This window comes from Lemur catta, chromosome 7 (genome assembly GCF_020740605.2).
Source record: "Lemur catta isolate mLemCat1 chromosome 7, mLemCat1.pri, whole genome shotgun sequence".
Taxonomy (NCBI): Eukaryota; Metazoa; Chordata; class Mammalia; order Primates; family Lemuridae; genus Lemur; species Lemur catta.
Genome location: NC_059134.1, coordinates 3813983 through 3840877, shown reverse-complemented (window position 1 = coordinate 3840877; position 26895 = coordinate 3813983).

The following is a 26895-nucleotide window of genomic DNA, read 5'->3' as shown; positions in this document are numbered from 1 at the left end:
TTAGCATCTGCCCTAGGATAGTGTTAGGGTTAGGGTTAGGTTTAGCATCAGCCCAAGGATAGTGTTAGGGTTAGGGTTAGCATCAGCCCTATGATAGTGTTAGGGTTAGGGTTAGGGTTAGCATCAGGCCCAGGATAGTGTTAGGGTTAGGGTTAGCATCAGCCGAAGGATAGTGTTAGGGTTAGGGTTAGGGTTAGCATCAGTTCAAGGATAGTGTTAGGGGTAGCGTTAGGGTTAGCATCTGCCCTAGGATAGTGTTAGGGTTAGGGTTAGGGTTAGCATCAGCCCAAGGATAGTGTTAGGGTTAGGGTTAGCATCAGCCCTAGGATAGTGTTAGGGTTAGGGTTAGGGTTACCATCAGGCCCAGGATAGTGTTAGGGTTAGGGTTAGCATCAGCCCAAGGATAGTGTTAGGGTTAGGGTTAGGGTTAGCATCAGCCCTAGGATGGTGTTAGGGTTAGGGTTAGCATCAACACTAGTATAGTGTTTGGGTTAGGGTTAGGGTTAGCATCAGCCCTAGGATAGTGTTAGGGTTAGGGTTAGGGTTAGCATCAGCCCTAGGATAGTGTTAGTGTTAGGGTTAGCATCAGCCCTAGGATAGTGTTAGGGTTAGGGTTAGGGTTAGCATCAGCCCTAGGATACTGTTAGGGTTAGGGTTAGCATCAGCCCTAGGATAGTGTTAGGGTTAGGGTTAGGGTTAGCATCAGCCCTAGGATAGTGTTAGGGTTAGGGTTAGCATCAGCCCTAGGTTAGTGTTAGGGTTAGGGTTAGGGTTAGCATCAGCCCTAGGATAGTGTTAGGGTTAGGGTTAACATCAGCCCTAAGATAGTGTTAGGGTTAGGGTTAGGGTTAGCATCAGCCCTAGGATAGTGTTAGGGTTACGGTTAGCATCAACCCTAGGATAGTGTTAGGGTTAGGGTTAGGGTTAGCATCAGCCCTAGGATAGTGTTAGGGTTAGGGTTAGCATCAGCCCTAGGATAGTGTTACGGTTAGGGTTAGGGTTAGCATCAGCCCTTGGAGAGTGTTAGGGTTAGGGTTAGGGTTAGCATCAGCCCTAGGATAGTGTTAGTGTTAGGGTTAGCATCAGCCCTAGGATAGTGTTAGGGTTAGGGTTAGGGTTAGCATCCCTCCTAGGATAGTGTTAGGTTTAGGGTTAGGGTTAGCATCAGCCCTAGGATAGTGTTAGGGTTAGGGTTAGCATCAGCCCTAGGATAGTGTTAGGGTTAGGGTTAGGGTTAGCATCAGCCCTAGGATAGTGTTAGGGTTAGGGTTAGCATTAGCCCTAGGATAGTGTTAGGGTTAGGGTTAGGGTTAGCATCAGCCGTAGGATAGTGTTAGGGTTAGGGTTAGCCTCAGCCCTAAGATAGTGTTAGAGTTAGGGTTAGGGTTAGCATCAGCCCTAGGATAATGTTAGGGTTAGGGTTAGGGTTAGCATCAGCCCTAGGATAGTGTTAGTGTTAGGGTTAGCATCAGCCCTAGGATAGTGTTAGGGTTAGGGTTAGGGTTAGCATCCGCCCTAGGATAGTGTTAGTGTTAGGGTTAGCATCAGCCCTAGGATAGTGTTAGGGTTAGGGTTAGCATCAGCCCTAGGATAGTGTTAGGGTTAGGGTTAGGGTTAGCATCAGCCCTAGGATAGTGTTAGGGTTAGGGTTAGCATCAGCCCTAGGTTAGTGTTAGGGTTAGGGTTAGGGTTAGCATCAGCCCTAGGATAGTGTTAGGGTTAGGGTTAACATCAGCCCTAAGATAATGTTAGGGTTAGGGTAAGGGTTAGCATCAGCCCTAGGATAATGTTAGGGTTAGGGTTAGGGTTAGCATCAGCCCTAGGATAGTGTTAGTGTTAGGGTTAGCATCAGCCCTAGGATAGTGTTAGGGTTAGGGTTAGGGTTAGCATCCGCCCTAGGATAGTGTTAGTGTTAGGGTTAGCATCAGACCTAGGATAGTGTTAGGGTTAGGGTTAGCATCAGCCCTAGGATAGTGTTAGGGTTAGGGTTATGGTTAGCATCAGCCCTAGGATAGTGTTAGGGTTAGGGTTAGCATCAGCCCTAGGATAGTGTTAGGGTTAGGGTTAGGGTTAGCATGAGCCCCAGGATAGTGTTAGGGTTAGGGTTAGCATCAGCCCTAGGTTAGTGTTAGGGTTAGGGTTAGGGTTAGCATCAGCCCTAGGATAGTGTTAGCGTTAGGGTTAGCATCAGCCCTAGGATAGTGTTAGGGTTAGGGTTAAGGTTTGCATGAGCCCTAGAATAGTGTTAGGGTTAGGGTTAGCATCAACCCTAGGATAGTGTTAGGGTTAGGGTTAGGGTTAGCATCAGCCCTAGGATAGTGTTAGGGTTAGGGTTAGCATCAGCCCCAGGATAGTGTTAGGGTTAGGGTTAGGGTTAGCATCAGCCCTTGGAGAGTGTTAGGGTTAGGGTTAGGGTTAGCATCCGCCCTAGGATAGTGTTAGTGTTAGGGTTAGCATCAGCCCTAGGATAGTGTTAGGGTTAGGGTTAGGGTTAGCATCAGCCCTAGTATAGTGTTAGGGTTAGGGTTAACATAAACCCTAGGATAGTGTTAGGGTTAGGGTTAGGGTTATCATCAGGCCTAGGATAGTGTTAGGGTTAGGGTTAGGGTTAGCATCAGTTCAAGGACAGTGTTAGGGTTAGCGTTAGGGTTAGCATCAGCCCTAGGATAGTGTTAGGGTTAGGGTTAGGGTTAGCATCAGCCCTAGGATAGTGTTAGGGTTAAGGTTAGGGTTAGCATCAGCCCTTGGAGAGTGTTAGCGTTAGGGTTAGGGTTAGCATCAGCCCTAGGATATTGTTAGGGTTAGGGTTAGCATCAGCCCTAGGATAGTGTTAGTGTTAGGGTTAGCATCAGCCCTAGGATAGTGTTAGGGTTAGGGTTAGGGTTAGCATGAGGCCTAGGATAGTGTTAGTGTTAGGGTTAGCATCAGCCCTAGGATAGTGTTTGGGTTAGGGTTAGGGTTAGCATCCGCCCTAGGATAATGTTAGGGTTAGGGTTAGGGTTAGCGTCAGCCCTAGGATAGTGTTAGTGTTAGGGTTAGCATCAGCCCTAGGATAGTGTTAGGGTTAGGGTTAGGGTTAGCATCAGCCCTAGGATAGTGTTAGGGTTAGGGTTAGCATCAGCCCTAGGATAGTGTTAGTGTTAGGGTTAGGGTTAGCATCAGCCGTAGGATAGTGTTAGGGTTAGGGTTAGCCTCAGCCCTAAGATAGTGTTAGAGTTAGGGTTAGGGTTAGCATCAGCCCTAGGATAATGTTAGGGTTAAGGTTAGGGTTAGCATCAGCCCTAGGATAGTGTTAGTGTTAGGGTTAGCATCAGCCCTAGGATAGTGTTAGGGTTAGGGTTAGGGTTAGCATCAGCCCTAGGATAGTGTTAGGCTTAGGGTTAGCATCAGCCCTAGGATAGTGTTAGGGTTAGGGTTAGGGTTAGCATCAGGCCTAGGATAGTGTTAGTGTTAGGGTTAGCATCAGCCCTAGGATAGTGTTAGGGTTAGGGTTAGGGTTAGCATCCGCCCTAGGATAATGTTTGGGTTAGGGTTAGGGTTAGCATCAGCCCTAGGATAGTGTTAGTGTTAGGGTTAGCATCAGCCCTAGGATAGTGTTAGGGTTAGGGTTAGGGTTAGCATCAGCCATAGGAGAGTGTTAGGGTTAGGGTTAACATAAACCCTAGGATAGTGTTAGCATTAGGTTTAGGGTTATCATCAGGCCTAGGATAGTGTTAGGGTTAGGGCTGGGGTTAGCATCAGTTCAAGGATAGTGTTAGGGTTAGCGTTAGGGTTAGCATCTGCCCTAGGATAGTGTTAGGGTTAGGGTTAGGTTTAGCATCAGCCCAAGGATAGTGTTAGGGTTAGGGTTAGCATCAGCCCTATGATAGTGTTAGGGTTAGGGTTAGGGTTAGCATCAGGCCCAGGATAGTGTTAGGGTTAGGGTTAGCATCAGCCCAAGGATAGTGTTAGGGTTAGGGTTAGGGTTAGCATCAGCCCTAGGATAGTGTTAGGGTTAGGGTTAGCATCAACCCTAGGATAGTGTTTGGGTTAGGGTTAGGGTTAGCATCAGCCCTAGGATAGTGTTAGGGTTAGGGTTAGCCTTAGCCCTAGGAGAGTGTTAGGGTTAGGGATAGGGTTAGCATCAGGCCTAGGATAGTGTTAGGGTTAGGGTTAGCATCAACGCTAGGATAGAGTTAGGGTTAGGGTTAGGGTTAGCATCAGGCCTAGGATCGTGTTATGGTTAGGGTTAGCATCAGCCCTAGGATAGTGTTAGGGTTAGGGTTCGGGTTAGCATCAGCCGTAGGATAGTGTTAGGGTTAGGGTTAGCCTCAGCCCTAAGATAGTGTTAGAGTTAGGGTTAGGGTTAGCATCAGCCCTAGGATAGTGTTAGGGTTAGGGTTAGGGTTAGCATCAGCCCTAGGATAGTGTTAGGGTTTGGGTTAGCATAAACCCCAGGATAGTGTTAGGGTTAGGGTTAGGGTTAGCATCAGGCCTAGGATAGTGTTAGGGTTAGGGTTAGCATCAGCCCTAGGATAGTGTTAGGGTTAGGGTTAGGGTTAGCATCAGCCGTAGGATAGTGTTAGGGTTAGGGTTAGGGTTAGCATCAGCCCTTGGAGAGTGTTAGGGTTAGGGTTAGGGTTAGCATCAGCCCTAGGATAGTGTTAGTGTTAGGGTTAGCATCAGCCCTAGGATAGTGTTAGGGTTAGGGTTAGGGTTAGCATCAGCCCTAGGATAGTGTTAGGGTTAGGGTTAACATAAACCCTAGGATAGTGTTAGGGTTAGGGTTAGGGTTATCATCAGGCCTAGGATAGTGTTAGGGTTAGGGTTAGGGTTAGCATCAGTTCAAGGACAGTGTTAGGGTTAGCGTTAGGGTTAGCATCAGCCCTAGGATAGTGTTAGGGTTAGGGTTAGGGTTAGCATCAGCCCTTGGAGAGTGTTAGCGTTAGGGTTAGGGTTAGCATCAGCCCTAGGATATTGTTAGGGTTAGGGTTAGCATCAGCCCTAGGATAGTGTTAGGGTTAGGGTTAGCATCAGCCCTAGGATAGTGTTAGGGTTAGGGTTAGGGTTAGCATCAGGCCTAGGATAGTGTTAGTGTTAGGGTTAGCATCAGCCCTAGGATAGTGTTTGGGTTAGGGTTAGGGTTAGCATCCGCCCTAGGATAATGTTAGGGTTAGGGTTAGGGTTAGCATCAGCCCTAGGATATTGTTAGTGTTAGGGTTAGCATCAGCCCTAGGATAGTGTTAGGGTTAGGGTTAGGGTTAGCATCAGCCCTAGGATAGTGTTAGGGTTAGGGTGAGCATCAGCCCTAGGATAGTGTTAGGGTTAGGGTTAGGGTTAGCATCAGCCGTAGGATAGTGTTAGGGTTAGGGTTAGCCTCAGCCCTAAGATAGTGTTAGAGTTAGGGTTAGGGTTAGCATCAGCCCTAGGATAATGTTAGGGTTAAGGATAGGGTTAGCATCAGCCGTACGATAGTGTTAGTGTTAGGGTTAGCGTCAGCCCTAGGATAGTGTTAGGGTTAGGGTTAAGGTTAGCATCCGCCCTAGGATAGTGTTAGGCTTAGGGTTAGCATCAGCACTAGGATAGTGTTAGGGTTAGGGTTAGGGTTAGCATCAGGCCTAGGATAGTGTTAGTGTTAGGGGTAGCATCAGCCCTAGGATAGTGTTAGGGTTAGGGTTAGGGTTAGCATCCGCCCTAGGATAATGTTTGGGTTAGGGTTAGGGTTAGCATCTGCCCTAGGATAGTGTTAGTGTTAGGGTTAGCATCAGCCCTAGGATAGTGTTAGGGATAGGGTTAGGGTTAGCATCAGCCCTAGGAGAGTGTTAGGGTTAGGGTTAACATAAACCCTAGGATAGTGTTAGGGTTAGGGTTAGGGTTATCATCAGGCCTAGGATAGTGTTAGGGTTAGGGTTAGGGTTAGCATCAGTTCAAGGATAGTGTTAGGGTTAGCGTTAGGGTTAGCATCTGCCCTAGGATAGTGTTAGGGTTAGGGTTAGGGTTAGCATCAGCCCAAGGATAGTGTTAGGGTTAGGGTTAGCATCAGCCCTATGATAGTGTTAGGGTTAGGGTTAGGGTTAGCATCAGGCCCAGGATAGTGTTAGGGTTAGGGTTAGCATCAGCCCAAGGATAGTGTTAGGGTTAGGGTTAGGGTTAGCATCAGCCCTAGGATAGTGTTAGGGTTAGGGTTAGCATCAACCCTAGGATAGTGTTTGGGTTAGGGTTAGGGTTAGCATCAGCCCTAGGATAGTGTTAGGGTTAGGGTTAGCCTTAGCCCTAGGAGAGTGTTAGGGTTAGGGATAGGGTTAGCATCAGGCCTAGGATAGTGTTAGGGTTAGGGTTAGCATCAACGCTAGGATAGAGTTAGGGTTAGGGTTAGGGTTAGCATCAGGCCTAGGATCGTGTTATGGTTAGGGTTAGCATCAGCCCTAGGATAGTGTTAGGGTTAGGGTTCGGGTTAGCATCAGCCCTAGGATAGTGTTAGGGTTAGGGTTAGCCTCAGCCCTAAGATAGTGTTAGAGTTACGGTTAGGGTTAGCATCAGCCCTAGGATAGTGTTAGGGTTAGGGTTAGCATCAGCCCTAGGATAGTGTTAGGGTTTGGGTTAGTATCAGCCCTAGGATAGTGCTAGGGTTAGGGTTAGGGTTAGCATCAGGCCTAGGATAGTGTTAGGGTTAGGGTTAGCATCAGCCCTAGGATAGTGTTAGGGTTAGGGTTAGGGTTAGCATCAGCCGTAGGATAGTGTTAGGGTTAGGGTTAGCCTCAGCCCTAAGATAGTGTTAGAGTTAGGGTTAGGGTTAGCATCAGCCCTAGGATAGTGTTAGGGTTAGGGTTAGGGTTAGCATCAGCCCTTGGAGAGTGTTAGGGTTAGGGTTAGGGTTAGCATCAGCCCTAGGATAGTGTTAGTGTTAGGGTGAGCATCAGTCCTAGGATAGTGTTAGGGTTAGGGTTAGCATTAGCCCTAGGATAGTGTTAGGGTTAGGGTTAGGGTTAGCATCAGGCCTAGGATAGTGTTAGTGTTAGGGTTAGCATCAGCCCTAGGATAGTGTTACGGTTAGGGTTAGGGTTAGCATCCGCCCTAGGATAATGTTAGGGTTAGGGTTAGGGTTAGCATCAGCCCTAGGATAGTGTTAGTGTTAGGGTTAGCATCAGCCCTAGGATAGTGTTAGGGTTAGGGTTAGGGTTAGCATCCGCCCTAGGATAGTGTTACGGTTAGGGTTAGGGTTAGCATCAGCCCTAGGATAGTGTTAGGGTTAGGGTTAACATAAACCCTAGGATAGTGTTAGGGTTAGGGTTAGGGTTATCATCAGGCCTAGGATAGTGTTAGGGTTAGGGTTAGGGTTAGCATCAGTTCAAGGATAGTGTTAGGGTTAGCGTTAGGGTTAGCATCTGCCCTAGGATAGTGTTAGGGTTAGGGTTAGGGTTAGCATCAGCCTAAGGATAGTGTTAGGGTTAGGGTTAGCATCAGCCCTAGGATAGTGTTAGGGTTTGGGTTAGGGTTACCATCAGGCCCAGGATAGTGTTAGGGTTAGGGTTAGCATCAGCCCAAGTATAGTGTTAGGGTTAGGGTTAGGGTTAGCATCAGCCCTAGGATAGTGTTAGGGCTAGGGTTAGCATCAACCCTAGTATAGTGTTTGGGTTAGGGTTAGGGTTAGCATCAGCCCTAGGATAGTGTTAGGGTTAGGGTTAGGGTTAGCATCAGCCCTAGGATAGTGTTAGTGTTAGGGTTAGCATCAGCCCTAGGATAGTGTTAGGGTTAGGGTTAGGGTTAGCATCAGCCCTAGGATACTGTTAGGGTTAGGGTTAGCATCAGCCCTAGGATAGTGTTAGGGTTAGGGTTAGGGTTAGCATCAGCCCTAGGATAGTGTTAGGGTTAGGGTTAGCATCAGCCCTAGGTTAGTGTTAGGGTTAGGGTTAGGGTTAGCATCAGCCCTAGGATAGTGTTAGGGTTACGGTTAGCATCAACCCTAGGATAGTGTTAGGGTTAGGGTTAGGGTTAGCATCAGCCCTAGGATAGTGTTAGGGTTAGGGTTAGCATCAGCCCTAGGATAGTGTTAGGGTTAGGGTTAGGGTTAGCATCAGCCCTTGGAGAGTGTTAGGGTTAGGGTTAGGGTTAGCATCAGCCCTAGGATAGTGTTAGTGTTAGGGTTAGCATCAGCCCTAGGATAGTGTTAGGGTTAGGGTTAGGGTTAGCATCCCCCCTAGGATAGTGTTAGGTTTAGGGTTAGGGTTAGCATCAGCCCTAGGATAGTGTTAGGGTTAGGGTTAGCATCAGCCCTAGGATAGTGTTAGGGTTAGGGTTAGGGTTAGCATCAGCCCTAGGATAGTGTTAGGGTTAGGGTTAGCATTAGCCCTAGGATAGTGTTAGGGTTAGGGTTAGGGTTAGCATCAGCCGTAGGATAGTGTTAGGGTTAGGGTTAGCCTCAGCCCTAAGATAGTGTTAGAGTTAGGGTTAGGGTTAGCATCAGCCCTAGGATAATGTTAGGGTTAGGGTTAGGGTTAGCATCAGCCCTAGGATAGTGTTAGTGTTAGGGTTAGCATCAGCCCTAGGATAGTGTTAGGGTTAGGGTTAGGGTTAGCATCCGCCCTAGGATAGTGTTAGTGTTAGGGTTAGCATCAGCCCTAGGATAGTGTTAGGGTTAGGGTTAGCATCAGCCCTAGGATAGTGTTAGGGTTAGGGTTAGGGTTAGCATCAGCCCTAGGATAGTGTTAGGGTTAGGGTTAGCATCAGCCCTAGGTTAGTGTTAGGGTTAGGGTTAGGGTTAGCATCAGCCCTAGGATAGTGTTAGGGTTAGGGTTAACATCAGCCCTAAGATAATGTTAGGGTTAGGGTAAGGGTTAGCATCAGCCCTAGGATAATGTTAGGGTTAGGGTTAGGGTTAGCATCAGCCCTAGGATAGTGTTAGTGTTAGGGTTAGCATCAGCCCTAGGATAGTGTTAGGGTTAGGGTTAGGGTTAGCATCCGCCCTAGGATAGTGTTAGTGTTAGGGTTAGCATCAGCCCTAGGATAGTGTTAGGGTTAGGGTTAGCATCAGCCCTAGGATAGTGTTAGGGTTAGGGTTATGGTTAGCATCAGCCCTAGGATAGTGTTAGGGTTAGGGTTAGCATCAGCCCTAGGATAGTGTTAGGGTTAGGGTTAGGGTTAGCATGAGCCCCAGGATAGTGTTAGGGTTAGGGTTAGCATCAGCCCTAGGTTAGTGTTAGGGTTAGGGTTAGGGTTAGCATCAGCCCTAGGATAGTGTTAGCGTTAGGGTTAGCATCAGCCCTAGGATAGTGTTAGGGTTAGGGTTAAGGTTAGCATGAGCCCTAGGATAGTGTTAGGGTTAGGGTTAGCATCAACCCTAGGATAGTGTTAGGGTTAGGGTTAGGGTTAGCATCAGCCCTAGGATAGTGTTAGGGTTAGGGTTAGCATCAGCCCTAGGATAGTGTTAGGGTTAGGGTTAGGGTTAGCATCAGCCCTTGGAGAGTGTTAGGGTTAGGGTTAGGGTTAGCATCCGCCCTAGGATAGTGTTAGTGTTAGGGTTAGCATCAGCCCTAGGATAGTGTTAGGGTTAGGGTTAGGGTTAGCATCAGCCCTAGTATAGTGTTAGGGTTAGGGTTAACATAAACCCTAGGATAGTGTTAGGGTTAGGGTTAGGGTTATCATCAGGCCTAGGATAGTGTTAGGGTTAGGGTTAGGGTTAGCATCAGTTCAAGGACAGTGTTAGGGTTAGCGTTAGGGTTAGCATCAGCCCTAGGATAGTGTTAGGGTTAGGGTTAGGGTTAGCATCAGCCCTAGGATAGTGTTAGGGTTAGGGTTAGGGTTAGCATCAGCCCTTGGAGAGTGTTAGCGTTAGGGTTAGGGTTAGCATCAGCCCTAGGATATTGTTAGGGTTAGGGTTAGCATCAGCCCTAGGATAGTGTTAGGGTTAGGGTTAGCATCAGCCCTAGGATAGTGTTAGGGTTAGGGTTAAGGTTAGCATGAGCCCTAGGATAGTGTTAGGGTTAGGGTTAGCATCAACCCTAGGATAGTGTTAGGGTTAGGGTTAGGGTTAGCATCAGCCCTAGGATAGTGTTAGGGTTAGGTTTAGCATCAGCCCTAGGATAGTGTTAGGGTTAGGGTTAGGGTTAGCATCAGCCCTTGGAGAGTGTTAGGGTTAGGGTTAGGGTTAGCATCCGCCCTAGGATAGTGTTAGTGTTAGGGTTAGCATCAGCCCTAGGATAGTGTTAGGGTTAGGGTTAGGGTTAGCATCAGCCCTAGGATAGTGTTAGGGTTAGGGTTAACATAAACCCTAGGATAGTGTTAGGGTTAGGGTTAGGGTTATCATCAGGCCTAGGATAGTGTTAGGGTTAGGGTTAGGGTTAGCATCAGTTCAAGGACAGTGTTAGGGTTAGCGTTAGGGTTAGCATCAGCCCTAGGATAGTGTTAGGGTTAGGGTTAGCATCAGCCCTAGGATAGTGTTAGTGTTAGGGTTAGGGTTAGCATCAGCCGTAGGATAGTGTTAGGGTTAGGGTTAGCCTCAGCCCTAAGATAGTGTTAGAGTTAGGGTTAGGGTTAGCATCAGCCCTAGGATAATGTTAGGGTTAAGGTTAGGGTTAGCATCAGCCCTAGGATAGTGTTAGTGTTAGGGTTAGCATCAGCCCTAGGATAGTGTTAGGGTTAGGGTTAGGGTTAGCATCCGCCCTAGGATAGTGTTAGGCTTAGGGTTAGCATCAGCCCTAGGATAGTGTTAGGGTTAGGGTTAGGGTTAGCATCAGGCCTAGGATAGTGTTAGTGTTAGGGTTAGCATCAGCCCTAGGATAGTGTTAGGGTTAGGGTTAGGGTTAGCATCCGCCCTAGGATAATGTTTGGGTTAGGGTTAGGGTTAGCATCAGCCCTAGGATAGTGTTAGTGTTAGGGTTAGCATCAGCCCTAGGATAGTGTTAGGGTTAGGGTTAGGGTTAGCATCAGCCCTAGGAGAGTGTTAGGGTTAGGGTTAACATAAACCCTAGGATAGTGTTAGCGTTAGGGTTAGGGTTATCATCAGGCCTAGGATAGTGTTAGGGTTAGGGCTGGGGTTAGCATCAGTTCAAGGATAGTGTTAGGGTTAGCGTTAGGGTTAGCATCTGCCCTAGGATAGTGTTAGGGTTAGGGTTAGGTTTAGCATCAGCCCAAGGATAGTGTTAGGGTTAGGGTTAGCATCAGCCCTATGATAGTGTTAGGGTTAGGGTTAGGGTTAGCATCAGGCCCAGGATAGTGTTAGGGTTAGGGTTAGCATCAGCCGAAGGATAGTGTTAGGGTTAGGGTTAGGGTTAGCATCAGTTCAAGGATAGTGTTAGGGGTAGCGTTAGGGTTAGCATCTGCCCTAGGATAGTGTTAGGGTTAGGGTTAGGGTTAGCATCAGCCCAAGGATAGTGTTAGGGTTAGGGTTAGCATCAGCCCTAGGATAGTGTTAGGGTTAGGGTTAGGGTTACCATCAGGCCCAGGATAGTGTTAGGGTTAGGGTTAGCATCAGCCCAAGGATAGTGTTAGGGTTAGGGTTAGGGTTAGCATCAGCCCTAGGATGGTGTTAGGGTTAGGGTTAGCATCAACACTAGTATAGTGTTTGGGTTAGGGTTAGGGTTAGCATCAGCCCTAGGATAGTGTTAGGGTTAGGGTTAGGGTTAGCATCAGCCCTAGGATAGTGTTAGTGTTAGGGTTAGCATCAGCCCTAGGATAGTGTTAGGGTTAGGGTTAGGGTTAGCATCAGCCCTAGGATACTGTTAGGGTTAGGGTTAGCATCAGCCCTAGGATAGTGTTAGGGTTAGGGTTAGGGTTAGCATCAGCCCTAGGATAGTGTTAGGGTTAGGGTTAGCATCAGCCCTAGGTTAGTGTTAGGGTTAGGGTTAGGGTTAGCATCAGCCCTAGGATAGTGTTAGGGTTAGGGTTAACATCAGCCCTAAGATAGTGTTAGGGTTAGGGTTAGGGTTAGCATCAGCCCTAGGATATTGTTAGGGTTACGGTTAGCATCAACCCTAGGATAGTGTTAGGGTTAGGGTTAGGGTTAGCATCAGCCCTAGGATAGTGTTAGGGTTAGGGTTAGCATCAGCCCTAGGATAGTGTTACGGTTAGGGTTAGGGTTAGCATCAGCCCTTGGAGAGTGTTAGGGTTAGGGTTAGGGTTAGCATCAGCCCTAGGATAGTGTTAGTGTTAGGGTTAGCATCAGCCCTAGGATAGTGTTAGGGTTAGGGTTAGGGTTAGCATCCCCCCTAGGATAGTGTTAGGTTTAGGGTTAGGGTTAGCATCAGCCCTAGGATAGTGTTAGGGTTAGGGTTAGCATCAGCCCTAGGATAGTGTTAGGGTTAGGGTTAGGGTTAGCATCAGCCCTAGGATAGTGTTAGGGTTAGGGTTAGCATTAGCCCTAGGATAGTGTTAGGGTTAGGGTTAGGGTTAGCATCAGCCGTAGGATAGTGTTAGGGTTAGGGTTAGCCTCAGCCCTAAGATAGTGTTAGAGTTAGGGTTAGGGTTAGCATCAGCCCTAGGATAATGTTAGGGTTAGGGTTAGGGTTAGCATCAGCCCTAGGATAGTGTTAGTGTTAGGGTTAGCATCAGCCCTAGGATAGTGTTAGGGTTAGGGTTAGGGTTAGCATCCGCCCTAGGATAGTGTTAGTGTTAGGGTTAGCATCAGCCCTAGGATAGTGTTAGGGTTAGGGTTAGCATCAGCCCTAGGATAGTGTTAGGGTTAGGGTTAGGGTTAGCATCAGCCCTAGGATAGTGTTAGGGTTAGGGTTAGCATCAGCCCTAGGTTAGTGTTAGGGTTAGGGTTAGGGTTAGCATCAGCCCTAGGATAGTGTTAGGGTTAGGGTTAACATCAGCCCTAAGATAATGTTAGGGTTAGGGTAAGGGTTAGCATCAGCCCTAGGATAATGTTAGGGTTAGGGTTAGGGTTAGCATCAGCCCTAGGATAGTGTTAGTGTTAGGGTTAGCATCAGCCCTAGGATAGTGTTAGGGTTAGGGTTAGGGTTAGCATCCGCCCTAGGATAGTGTTAGTGTTAGGGTTAGCATCAGACCTAGGATAGTGTTAGGGTTAGGGTTAGCATCAGCCCTAGGATAGTGTTAGGGTTAGGGTTATGGTTAGCATCAGCCCTAGGATAGTGTTAGGGTTAGGGTTAGCATCAGCCCTAGGATAGTGTTAGGGTTAGGGTTAGGGTTAGCATGAGCCCCAGGATAGTGTTAGGGTTAGGGTTAGCATCAGCCCTAGGTTAGTGTTAGGGTTAGGGTTAGGGTTAGCATCAGCCCTAGGATAGTGTTAGCGTTAGGGTTAGCATCAGCCCTAGGATAGTGTTAGGGTTAGGGTTAAGGTTTGCATGAGCCCTAGGATAGTGTTAGGGTTAGGGTTAGCATCAACCCTAGGATAGTGTTAGGGTTAGGGTTAGGGTTAGCATCAGCCCTAGGATAGTGTTAGGGTTAGGGTTAGCATCAGCCCTAGGATAGTGTTAGGGTTAGGGTTAGGGTTAGCATCAGCCCTTGGAGAGTGTTAGGGTTAGGGTTAGGGTTAGCATCCGCCCTAGGATAGTGTTAGTGTTAGGGTTAGCATCAGCCCTAGGATAGTGTTAGGGTTAGGGTTAGGGTTAGCATCAGCCCTAGTATAGTGTTAGGGTTAGGGTTAACATAAACCCTAGGATAGTGTTAGGGTTAGGGTTAGGGTTATCATCAGGCCTAGGATAGTGTTAGGGTTAGGGTTAGGGTTAGCATCAGTTCAAGGACAGTGTTAGGGTTAGCGTTAGGGTTAGCATCAGCCCTAGGATAGTGTTAGGGTTAGGGTTAGGGTTAGCATCAGCCCTAGGATAGTGTTAGGGTTAGGGTTAGGGTTAGCATCAGCCCTTGGAGAGTGTTAGCGTTAGGGTTAGGGTTAGCATCAGCCCTAGGATATTGTTAGGGTTAGGGTTAGCATCAGCCCTAGGATAGTGTTAGGGTTAGGGTTAGCATCAGCCCTAGGATAGTGTTAGGGTTAGGGTTAGGGTTAGCATGAGGCCTAGGATAGTGTTAGTGTTAGGGTTAGCATCAGCCCTAGGATAGTGTTTGGGTTAGGGTTAGGGTTAGCATCCGCCCTAGGATAATGTTAGGGTTAGGGTTAGGGTTAGCGTCAGCCCTAGGATAGTGTTAGTGTTAGGGTTAGCATCAGCCCTAGGATAGTGTTAGGGTTAGGGTTAGGGTTAGCATCAGCCATAGGATAGTGTTAGGGTTAGGGTTAGCATCAGCCCTAGGATAGTGTTAGTGTTAGGGTTAGGGTTAGCATCAGCCGTAGGATAGTGTTAGGGTTAGGGTTAGCCTCAGCCCTAAGATAGTGTTAGAGTTAGGGTTAGGGTTAGCATCAGCCCTAGGATAATGTTAGGGTTAAGGTTAGGGTTAGCATCAGCCCTAGGATAGTGTTAGTGTTAGGGTTAGCATCAGCCCTAGGATAGTGTTAGGGTTAGGGTTAGGGTTAGCATCAGCCCTAGGATAGTGTTAGGCTTAGGGTTAGCATCAGCCCTAGGATAGTGTTAGGGTTAGGGTTAGGGTTAGCATCAGGCCTAGGATAGTGTTAGTGTTAGGGTTAGCATCAGCCCTAGGATAGTGTTAGGGTTAGGGTTAGGGTTAGCATCCGCCCTAGGATAATGTTTGGGTTAGGGTTAGGGTTAGCATCAGCCCTAGGATAGTGTTAGTGTTAGGGTTAGCATCAGCCCTAGGATAGTGTTAGGGTTAGGGTTAGGGTTATCATCAGCCATAGGAGAGTGTTAGGGTTAGGGTTAACATAAACCCTAGGATAGTGTTAGCATTAGGTTTAGGGTTATCATCAGGCCTAGGATAGTGTTAGGGTTAGGGCTGGGGTTAGCATCAGTTCAAGGATAGTGTTAGGGTTAGCGTTAGGGTTAGCATCTGCCCTAGGATAGTGTTAGGGTTAGGGTTAGGTTTAGCATCAGCCCAAGGATAGTGTTAGGGTTAGGGTTAGCATCAGCCCTATGATAGTGTTAGGGTTAGGGTTAGGGTTAGCATCAGCCCTTGGAGAGTGTTAGGGTTAGGGTTAGGGTTAGCATCAGCCCTAGGATAGTGTTAGTGTTAGGGTTAGCATCAGCTCTAGGATAGTGTTAGGGTTAGGGTTAGGGTTAGCATCAGCCCTAGGATAGTGTTAGGGTTAGGGTTAACATAAACCCTAGGATAGTGTTAGGGTTAGGGTTAGGGTTATCATCAGGCCTAGGATAGTGTTAGGGTTAGGGTTAGGGTTAGCATCAGTTCAAGGACAGTGTTAGGGTTAGGGTTAGGGTTAGCATCAGCCCTAGGATAGTGTTAGGGTTAGGGTTAGCGTTAGCATCAGCCCTTGGAGAGTGTTAGCGTTAGGGTTAGGGTTAGCATCAGCCCTAGGATATTGTTAGGGTTAGGGTTAGCATCAGCCCTAGGATAGTGTTAGGGTTAGGGTTAGCATCAGCCCTAGGATAGTGTTAGGGTTAGGGTTAGGGTTAGCATCAGGCCTAGGATAGTGTTAGTGTTAGGGTTAGCATCAGCCCTAGGATAGTGTTTGGGTTAGGGTTAGGGTTAGCATCCGCCCTAGGATAATGTTAGGGTTAGGGTTAGGGTTAGCATCAGCCCTAGGATATTGTTAGTGTTAGGGTTAGCATCAGCCCTAGGATAGTGTTAGGGTTAGGGTTAGGGTTAGCATCAGCCCTAGGATAGTGTTAGGGTTAGGGTGAGCATCAGCCCTAGGATAGTGTTAGGGTTAGGGTTAGGGTTAGCATCAGCCGTAGGATAGTGTTAGGGTTAGGGTTAGCCTCAGCCCTAAGATAGTGTTAGAGTTAGGGTTAGGGTTAGCATCAGCCCTAGGATAATGTTAGGGTTAAGGATAGGGTTAGCATCAGCCCTACGATAGTGTTAGTGTTAGGGTTAGCGTCAGCCCTAGGATAGTGTTAGGGTTAGGGTTAAGGTTAGCATCCGCCCTAGGATAGTGTTAGGCTTAGGGTTAGCATCAGCACTAGGATAGTGTTAGGGTTAGGGTTAGGGTTAGCATCAGGCCTAGGATAGTGTTAGTGTTAGGGGTAGCATCAGCCCTAGGATAGTGTTAGGGTTAGGGTTAGGGTTAGCATCCGCCCTAGGATAATGTTTGGGTTAGGGTTAGGGTTAGCATCTGCCCTAGGATAGTGTTAGTGTTAGGGTTAGCATCAGCCCTAGGATAGTGTTAGGGATAGGGTTAGGGTTAGCATCAGCCCTAGGAGAGTGTTAGGGTTAGGGTTAACATAAACCCTAGGATAGTGTTAGGGTTAGGGTTAGGGTTATCATCAGGCCTAGGATAGTGTTAGGGTTAGGGTTAGGGTTAGCATCAGTTCAAGGATAGTGTTAGGGTTAGCGTTAGGGTTAGCATCTGCCCTAGGATAGTGTTAGGGTTAGGGTTAGGGTTAGCATCAGCCCAAGGATAGTGTTAGGGTTAGGGTTAGCATCAGCCCTATGATAGTGTTAGGGTTAGGGTTAGGGTTAGCATCAGGCCCAGGATAGTGTTAGGGTTAGGGTTAGCATCAGCCCAAGGATAGTGTTAGGGTTAGGGTTAGGGTTAGCATCAGCCCTAGGATAGTGTTAGGGTTAGGGTTAGCATCAACCCTAGGATAGTGTTTGGGTTAGGGTTAGGGTTAGCATCAGCCCTAGGATAGTGTTAGGGTTAGGGTTAGCCTTAGCCCTAGGAGAGTGTTAGGGTTAGGGATAGGGTTAGCATCAGGCCTAGGATAGTGTTAGGGTTAGGGTTAGCATCAACGCTAGGATAGAGTTAGGGTTAGGGTTAGGGTTAGCATCAGGCCTAGGATCGTGTTATGGTTAGGGTTAGCATCAGCCCTAGGATAGTGTTAGGGTTAGGGTTCGGGTTAGCATCAGCCCTAGGATAGTGTTAGGGTTAGGGTTAGCCTCAGCCCTAAGATAGTGTTAGAGTTACGGTTAGGGTTAGCATCAGCCCTAGGATAGTGTTAGGGTTAGGGTTAGCATCAGCCCTAGGATAGTGTTAGGGTTTGGGTTAGTATCAGCCCTAGGATAGTGCTAGGGTTAGGGTTAGGGTTAGCATCAGGCCTAGGATAGTGTTAGGGTTAGGGTTAGCATCAGCCCTAGGATAGTGTTAGGGTTAGGGTTAGGGTTAGCATCAGCCGTAGGATAGTGTTAGGGTTAGGGTTAGCCTCAGCCCTAAGATAGTGTTAGAGTTAGGGTTAGGGTTAGCATCAGCCCTAGGATAGTGTTAGGGTTAGGGTTAGGGTTAGCATCAGCCCTTGGAGAGTGTTAGGGTTAGGGTTAGGGTTAGCATCAGCCCTAGGATAGTGTTAGTGTTAGGGTGAGCATCAGTCCTAGGATAGTGTTAGGGTTAGGGTTAGCATTAGCCCTAGGATAGTGTTAGGGTTAGGGTTAGGGTTAGCATCAGGCCTAGGATAGTGTTAGTGTTAGGGTTAGCATCAGCCCTAGGATAGTGTTACGGTTAGGGTTAGGGTTAGCATCCGCCCTAGGATAATGTTAGGGTTAGGGTTAGGGTTAGCATCAGCCCTAGGATAGTGTTAGTGTTAGGGTTAGCATCAGCCCTAGGATAGTGTTAGGGTTAGGGTTAGGGTTAGCATCCGCCCTAGGATAGTGTTACGGTTAGGGTTAGGGTTAGCATCAGCCCTAGGATAGTGTTAGGGTTAGGGTTAACATAAACCCTAGGATAGTGTTAGGGTTAGGGTTAGGGTTATCATCAGGCCTAGGATAGTGTTAGGGTTAGGGTTAGGGTTAGCATCAGTTCAAGGATAGTGTTAGGGTTAGCGTTAGGGTTAGCATCTGCCCTAGGATAGTGTTAGGGTTAGGGTTAGGGTTAGCATCAGCCTAAGGATAGTGTTAGGGTTAGGGTTAGCATCAGCCCTAGGATAGTGTTAGGGTTTGGGTTAGGGTTACCATCAGGCCCAGGATAGTGTTAGGGTTAGGGTTAGCATCAGCCCAAGTATAGTGTTAGGGTTAGGGTTAGGGTTAGCATCAGCCCTAGGATAGTGTTAGGGCTAGGGTTAGCATCAACCCTAGTATAGTGTTTGGGTTAGGGTTAGGGTTAGCATCAGCCCTAGGATAGTGTTAGGGTTAGGGTTAGGGTTAGCATCAGCCCTAGGATAGTGTTAGTGTTAGGGTTAGCATCAGCCCTAGGATAGTGTTAGGGTTAGGGTTAGGGTTAGCATCAGCCCTAGGATACTGTTAGGGTTAGGGTTAGCATCAGCCCTAGGATAGTGTTAGGGTTAGGGTTAGGGTTAGCATCAGCCCTAGGATAGTGTTAGGGTTAGGGTTAGCATCAGCCCTAGGTTAGTGTTAGTGTTAGGGTTAGGGTTAGCATCAGCCCTAGGATAGTGTTAGGGTTAGGGTTAACATCAGCCCTAAGATAGTGTTAGGGTTAGGGTTAGGGTTAGCATCAGCCCTAGGATAGTGTTAGGGTTACGGTTAGCATCAACCCTAGGATAGTGTTAGGGTTAGGGTTAAGGTTAGCATCAGCCCTAGGGTAGTGTTAGGGTTAGGGTTAGCATCAGCCCTAGGATAGTGTTAGGGTTAGGGTTAGGGTTAGCATCAGCCCTTGGAGAGTGTTAGGGTTAGGGTTAGGGTTAGCATCAGCCCTAGGATAGTGTTAGTGTCAGGGTTAGCATCAGCCCTAGGATAGTGTTAGGGTTAGGGTTAGGGTTAGCATCCCCCCTAGGATAGTGTTAGGTTTAGGGTTAGGGTTAGCATCAGCCCTAGGATAGTGTTAGGGTTAGGGTTAGCATCAGCCCTAGGATAGTGTTAGGGTTAGGGTTAGGGTTAGCATCAGCCCTAGGATAGTGTTAGGGTTAGGGTTAGCATCAGCCCTAGGATAGTGTTAGGGTTAGGGTTAGGGTTAGCATCAGCCCTAGGATAATGTTAGGGTTAGGGTTAGGGTTAGCATCAGCCCTAGGATAGTGTTAGTGTTAGGGTTAGCATCAGCCCTAGGATAGTGTTAGTGTTAGGGTTAGGGTTAGCATCCGCCCTAGGATAGTGTTAGTGTTAGGGTTAGCCTCAGCCCTAAGATAGTGTTAGAGTTAGGGTTAGGGTTAGCATCAGCCCTAGGATAATGTTAGGGTTAGGGTTAGGGTTAGCATCAGCCCTAGGATAGTGTTAGGGTTAGGGTTAGCATCAGCCCTAGGATAGTGTTAGGGTTAGGGTTAGGGTTATCATCAGCCCAAGGATAGTGTTAGGGTTAGGGTTAGGGTTAGCATCAGCCCTAGGATAGTGTTAGTGTTAGGGTTAGCATCAGCCCTAGGATAGTGTTAGGGTTAGGGTTAGGGTTAGCATCCGCCCTAGGATAGTGTTAGGGTTAGGGTTAGCATCAGCCCTAGGATAGTGTTAGGGTTAGGGTTAGGGTTAGCATCAGCCCTAGGATAGTGTTAGGTTTAGGGTTAGCATCAGCCCTAGGATAGTGTTAGGGTTAGGGTTAGGGTTAGCATCAGGCCTAGGATAGTGTTAGGGTTAGGGTTAGCATCAGCCCTAGGATAGTGTTAGGGTTAGGGTTAGGGTTAGCATGAGCCGTAGGATAGTGTTAGGGTTAGGGTTAGGCTCAGCCCTAAGATAGTGTTAGAGTTAGTGTTAGGGTTAGCATCAGCCCTAGGATAGTGTTAGGGTTAGGGTTAGGGTTAGCATCAGCCCTTGGAGAGTGTTAGGGTTAGGGTTAGGGTTAGCATCAGCCCTAGGATAGTGTTAGGGTTAGGGTTAGCCTTAGCCCTAGGAGAGTGTTAGGGTTAGGGATAGGGTTAGCATCAGGCCTAGGATAGTGTTAGGGTTAGGGTTAGCATCAACGCTAGGATAGAGTTAGGGTTAGGGTTAGGGTTAGCATCAGGCCTAGGATCGTGTTATGGTTAGGGTTAGCATCAGCCCTAGGATAGTGTTAGGGTTAGGGTTCGGGTTAGCATCAGCCGTAGGATAGTGTTAGGGTTAGGGTTAGCCTCAGCCCTAAGATAGTGTTAGAGTTAGGGTTAGGGTTAGCATCAGCCCTAGGATAGTGTTAGGGTTAGGGTTAGGGTTAGCATCAGCCCTAGGATAGTGTTAGGGTTTGGGTTAGCATAAACCCCAGGATAGTGTTAGGGTTAGGGTTAGGGTTAGCATCAGGCCTAGGATAGTGTTAGGGTTAGGGTTAGCATCAGCCCTAGGATAGTGTTAGGGTTAGGGTTAGGGTTAGCATCAGCCGTAGGATAGTGTTAGTGTTAGGGTTAGGGTTAGCATCAGCCCTTGGAGAGTGTTAGGGTTAGGGTTAGGGTTAGCATCAGCCCTAGGATAGTGTTAGTGTTAGGGTTAGCATCAGCCCTAGGATAGTGTTAGAGTTAGGGTTAGGGTTAGCATCAGCCCTAGGATAGTGTTAGGGTTAGGGTTAACATAAACCCTAGGATAGTGTTAGGGTTAGGGTTAGGGTTATCATCAGGCCTAGGATAGTGTTAGGGTTAGGGTTAGGGTTAGCATCAGTTCAAGGACAGTGTTAGGGTTAGCGTTAGGGTTAGCATCAGCCCTAGGATAGTGTTAGGGTTAGGGTTAGGGTTAGCATCAGCCCTTGGAGAGTGTTAGCGTTAGGGTTAGGGTTAGCATCAGCCCTAGGATATTGTTAGGGTTAGGGTTAGCATCAGCCCTAGGATAGTGTTAGGGTTAGGGTTAGCATCAGCCCTAGGATAGTGTTAGGGTTAGGGTTAGGGTTAGCATCAGGCCTAGGATAGTGTTAGTGTTAGGGTTAGCATCAGCCCTAGGATAGTGTTTGGGTTAGGGTTAGGGTTAGCATCCGCCCTAGGATAATGTTAGGGTTAGTGTTAGGGTTAGCATCAGCCCTAGGATAGTGTTAGGGTTAGGGTTAGGGTTAGCATCAGCCCTAGGATAGTGTTAGGGTTAGGGTGAGCATCAGCCCTAGGATAGTGTTAGGGTTAGGGTTAGGGTTAGCATCAGCCGTAGGATAGTGTTAGGGTTAGGGTTAGCCTCAGCCCTAAGATAGTGTTAGAGTTAGGGTTAGGGTTAGCATCAGCCCTAGGATAATGTTAGGGTTAAGGATAGGGTTAGCATCAGCCATACGATAGTGTTAGTGTTAGGGTTAGCGTCAGCCCTAGGATAGTGTTAGGGTTAGGGTTAGGGTTAGCATCAGGCCTAGGATAGTGTTAGTGTTAGGGGTAGCATCAGCCCTAGGATAGTGTTAGGGTTAGGGTTAGGGTTAGCATCCGCCCTAGGATAATGTTTGGGTTAGGGTTAGGGTTAGCATCTGCCCTAGGATAGTGTTAGTGTTAGGGTTAGCATCAGCCCTAGGATAGTGTTAGGGATAGGGTTAGGGTTAGCATCAGCCCTAGGAGAGTGTTAGGGTTAGGGTTAACATAAACCCTAGGATAGTGTTAGGGTTAGGGTTAGGGTTATCATCAGGCCTAGGATAGTGTTAGGGTTAGGGTTAGGGTTAGCATCAGTTCAAGGATAGTGTTAGGGTTAGCGTTAGGGTTAGCATCTGCCCTAGGATAGTGTTAGGGTTAGGGTTAGGGTTAGCATCAGCCCAAGGATAGTGTTAGGGTTAGGGTTAGCATCAGCCCTATGATAGTGTTAGGGTTAGGGTTAGGGTTAGCATCAGGCCCAGGATAGTGTTAGGGTTAGGGTTAGCATCAGCCCAAGGATAGTGTTAGGGTTAGGGTTAGGGTTAGCATCAGCCCTAGGATAGTGTTAGGGTTAGGGTTAGCATCAACCCTAGGATAGTGTTTGGGTTAGGGTTAGGGTTAGCATCAGCCCTAGGATAGTGTTAGGGTTAGGGTTAGCCTTAGCCCTAGGAGAGTGTTAGGGTTAGGGATAGGGTTAGCATCAGGCCTAGGATAGTGTTAGGGTTAGGGTTAGCATCAACGCTAGGATAGAGTTAGGGTTAGGGTTAGGGTTAGCATCAGGCCTAGGATCGTGTTATGGTTAGGGTTAGCATCAGCCCTAGGATAGTGTTAGGGTTAGGGTTCGGGTTAGCATCAGCCCTAGGACAGTGTTAGGGTTAGGGTAAGCCTCAGCCCTAAGATAGTGTTAGAGTTACGGTTAGGGTTAGCATCAGCCCTAGGATAGTGTTAGGGTTAGGGTTAGCATCAGCCCTAGGATAGTGTTAGGGTTTGGGTTAGTATCAGCCCTAGGATAGTGCTAGGGTTAGGGTTAGGGTTAGCATCAGGCCTAGGATAGTGTTAGGGTTAGGGTTAGCATCAGCCCTAGGATAGTGTTAGGGTTAGGGTTAGGGTTAGCATCAGCCGTAGGATAGTGTTAGGGTTAGGGTTAGCCTCAGCCCTAAGATAGTGTTAGAGTTAGGGTTAGGGTTAGCATCAGCCCTAGGATAGTGTTAGGGTTAGGGTTAGGGTTAGCATCAGCCCTTGGAGAGTGTTAGGGTTAGGGTTAGGGTTAGCATCAGCCCTAGGATAGTGTTAGTGTTAGGGTGAGCATCAGCCCTAGGTTAGTGTTAGGGTTAGGGTTAGCATTAGCCCTAGGATAGTGTTAGGGTTAGGGTTAGGGTTAGCATCAGGCCTAGGATAGTGTTAGTGTTAGGGTTAGCATCAGCCCTAGGATAGTGTTACGGTTAGGGTTAGGGTTAGCATCCGCCCTAGGATAATGTTAGGGTTAGGGTTAGGGTTAGCATCAGCCCTAGGATAGTGTTAGTGTTAGGGTTAGCATCAGCCCTAGGATAGTGTTAGGGTTAGGGTTAGGGTTAGCATCCGCCCTAGGATAGTGTTACGGTTAGGGTTAGGGTTAGCATCAGCCCTAGGATAGTGTTAGGGTTAGGGTTAACATAAACCCTAGGATAGTGTTAGGGTTAGGGTTAGGGTTATCATCAGGCCTAGGATAGTGTTAGGGTTAGGGTTAGGGTTAGCATCAGTTCAAGGATAGTGTTAGGGTTAGCGTTAGGGTTAGCATCTGCCCTAGGATAGTGTTAGGGTTAGGGTTAGGGTTAGCATCAGCCTAAGGATAGTGTTAGGGTTAGGGTTAGCATCAGCCCTAGGATAGTGTTAGGGTTTGGGTTAGGGTTACCATCAGGCCCAGGATAGTGTTAGGGTTAGGGTTAGCATCAGCCCAAGTATAGTGTTAGGGTTAGGGTTAGGGTTAGCATCAGCCCTAGGATAGTGTTAGGGCTAGGGTTAGCATCAACCCTAGTATAGTGTTTGGGTTAGGGTTAGGGTTAGCATCAGCCCTAGGATAGTGTTAGGGTTAGGGTTAGGGTTAGCATCAGCCCTAGGATAGTGTTAGTGTTAGGGTTAGCATCAGCCCTAGGATAGTGTTAGGGTTAGGGTTAGGGTTAGCATCAGCCCTAGGATAGTGTTAGGGTTAGGGTTAGCATCAGCCCTAGGATAGTGTTAGGGTTAGGGTTAAGGTTAGCATCAGCCCTAGGATAGTGTTAGGGTTAGGGTTAGCATCAACCCTAGGATAGTGTTAGGGTTAGGGTTAGGGTTAGCATCAGCCCTAGGATAGTGTTAGGGTTAGGGTTAGCATCAGCCCTAGGATAGTGTTAGGGTTAGGGTTAGGGTTAGCATCAGCCCTTGGAGAGTGTTAGGGTTAGGGTTAGGGTTAGCATCCGCCCTAGGATAGTGTTAGTGTTAGGGTTAGCATCAGCCCTAGGATAGTGTTAGGGTTAGGGTTAGGGTTAGCATCAGCCCTAGTATAGTGTTAGGGTTAGGGTTAACATAAACCCTAGGATAGTGTTAGGGTTAGGGTTAGGGTTATCATCAGGCCTAGGATAGTGTTAGGGTTAGGGTTAGGGTTAGCATCAGTTCAAGGACAGTGTTAGGGTTAGCGTTAGGGTTAGCATCAGCCCTAGGATAGTGTTAGGGTTAGGGTTAGGGTTAGCATCAGCCCTAGGATAGTGTTAGGGTTAGGGTTAGGGTTAGCATCAGCCCTTGGAGAGTGTTAGCGTTAGGGTTAGGGTTAGCATCAGCCCTAGGATATTGTTAGGGTTAGGGTTAGCATCAGCCCTAGGATAGTGTTAGGGTTAGGGTTAGCATCAGCCCTAGGATAGTGTTAGGGTTAGGGTTAGGGTTAGCATGAGGCCTAGGATAGTGTTAGTGTTAGGGTTAGCATCAGCCTTAGGATAGTGTTTGGGTTAGGGTTAGGGTTAGCATCCGCCCTAGGATAATGTTAGGGTTAGGGTTAGGGTTAGCGTCAGCCCTAGGATAGTGTTAGTGTTAGGGTTAGCATCAGCCCTAGGATAGTGTTAGGGTTAGGGTTAGGGTTAGCATCAGCCCTAGGATAGTGTTAGGGTTAGGGTTAGCATCAGCCCTAGGATAGTGTTAGTGTTAGGGTTAGGGTTAGCATCAGCCGTAGGATAGTGTTAGGGTTAGGGTTAGCCTCAGCCCTAAGATAGTGTTAGAGTTAGGGTTAGGGTTAGCATCAGCCCTAGGATAATGTTAGGGTTAAGGTTAGGGTTAGCATCAGCCCTAGGACAGTGTTAGTGTTAGGGTTAGCATCAGCCCTAGGATAGTGTTAGGGTTAGGGTTAGGGTTAGCATCAGCCCTAGGATAGTGTTAGGCTTAGGGTTAGCATCAGCCCTAGGATAGTGTTAGGGTTAGGGTTAGGGTTAGCATCAGGCCTAGGATAGTGTTAGTGTTAGGGTTAGCATCAGCCCTAGGATAGTGTTAGGGTTAGGGTTAGGGTTAGCATCCGCCCTAGGATAATGTTTGGGTTAGGGTTAGGGTTAGCATCAGCCCTAGGATAGTGTTAGTGTTAGGGTTAGCATCAGCCCTAGGATAGTGTTAGGGTTAGGGTTAGGGTTAGCATCAGCCATAGGAGAGTGTTAGGGTTAGGGTTAACATAAACCCTAGGATAGTGTTAGCATTAGGGTTAGGGTTATCATCAGGCCTAGGATAGTGTTATGGTTAGGGCTGGGGTTAGCATCAGTTCAAGGATAGTGTTAGGGTTAGCGTTAGGGTTAGCATCTGCCCTAGGATAGTGTTAGGGTTAGGGTTAGGGTTAGCATCAGCCCAAGGATAGTGTTAGGGTTAGGGTTAGCATCAGCCCTATGATAGTGTTAGGGTTAGGGTTAGGGTTAGCATCAGGCCCAGGATAGTGTTAGGGTTAGGGTTAGCATCAGCCCAAGGATAGTGTTAGGGTTAGGGTTAGGGTTAGCATCAGCCCTAGGATAGTGTTAGGGTTAGGGTTAGCATCAACCCTAGGATAGTGTTTGGGTTAGGGTTAGGGTTAGCATCAGCCCTAGGATAGTGTTAGGGTTAGGGTTAGCCTTAGCCCTAGGAGAGTGTTAGGGTTAGGGATAGGGTTAGCATCAGGCCTAGGATAGTGTTAGGGTTAGGGTTAGCATCAACGCTAGGATAGAGTTAGGGTTAGGGTTAGGGTTAGCATCAGGCCTAGGATCGTGTTATGGTTAGGGTTAGCATCAGCCCTAGGATAGTGTTAGGGTTAGGGTTCGGGTTAGCATCAGCCCTAGGATAGTGTTAGGGTTAGGGTTAGCCTCAGCCCTAAGATAGTGTTAGAGTTACGGTTAGGGTTAGCATCAGCCCTAGGATAGTGTTAGGGTTAGGGTTAGCATCAGCCCTAGGATAGTGTTAGGGTTTGGGTTAGTATCAGCCCTAGGATAGTGCTAGGGTTAGGGTTAGGGTTAGCATCAGGCCTAGGATAGTGTTAGGGTTAGGGTTAGCATCAGCCCTAGGATAGTGTTAGGGTTAGGGTTAGGGTTAGCATCAGCCGTAGGATAGTGTTAGGGTTAGGGTTAGCCTCAGCCCTAAGATAGTGTTAGAGTTAGGGTTAGGGTTAGCATCAGCCCTAGGATAGTGTTAGGGTTAGGGTTAGGGTTAGCATCAGCCCTTGGAGAGTGTTAGGGTTAGGGTTAGGGTTAGCATCAGCCCTAGGATAGTGTTAGTGTTAGGGTGAGCATCAGCCCTAGGATAGTGTTAGGGTTAGGGTTAGCATTAGCCCTAGGATAGTGTTAGGGTTAGGGTTAGGGTTAGCATCAGGCCTAGGATAGTGTTAGTGTTAGGGTTAGCATCAGCCCTAGGATAGTGTTACGGTTAGGGTTAGGGTTAGCATCCGCCCTAGGATAATGTTAGGGTTAGGGTTAGGTTTAGCATCAGCCCTAGGATAGTGTTAGTGTTAGGGTTAGCATCAGCCCTAGGATAGTGTTAGGGTTAGGGTTAGGGTTAGCATCCGCCCTAGGATAGTGTTACGGTTAGGGTTAGGGTTAGCATCAGCCCTAGGATAGTGTTAGGGTTAGGGTTAACATAAACCCTAGGATAGTGTTAGGGTTAGGGTTAGGGTTATCATCAGGCCTAGGATAGTGTTAGGGTTAGGGTTAGGGTTAGCATCAGTTCAAGGATAGTGTTAGGGTTAGCGTTAGGGTTAGCATCTGCCCTAGGATAGTGTTAGGGTTAGGGTTAGGGTTAGCATCAGCCCAAGGATAGTGTTAGGGTTAGGGTTAGCATCAGCCCTAGGATAGTGTTAGGGTTTGGGTTAGGGTTACCATCAGGCCCAGGATAGTGTTAGGGTTAGGGTTAGCATCAGCCCAAGTATAGTGTTAGGGTTAGGGTTAGGGTTAGCATCAGCCCTAGGATAGTGTTAGGGCTAGGGTTAGCATCAACCCTAGTATAGTGTTTGGGTTAGGGTTAGGGTTAGCATCAGCCCTAGGATAGTGTTAGGGTTAGGGTTAGGGTTAGCATCAGCCCTAGGATAGTGTTAGTGTTAGGGTTAGCATCAGCCCTAGGATAGTGTTAGGGTTAGGGTTAGGGTTAGCATCAGCCCTAGGATACTGTTAGGGTTAGGGTTAGCATCAGCCCTAGGATAGTGTTAGGGTTAGGGTTAGGGTTAGCATCAGCCCTAGGATAGTGTTAGGGTTAGGGTTAGCATCAGCCCTAGGTTAGTGTTAGGGTTAGGGTTAGGGTTAGCATCAGCGCTAGGATAGTGTTAGGGTTAGGGTTAACATCAGCCCTAAGATAGTGTTAGGGTTAGGGTTAGGGTTAGCATCAGCCCTAGGATATTGTTAGGGTTACG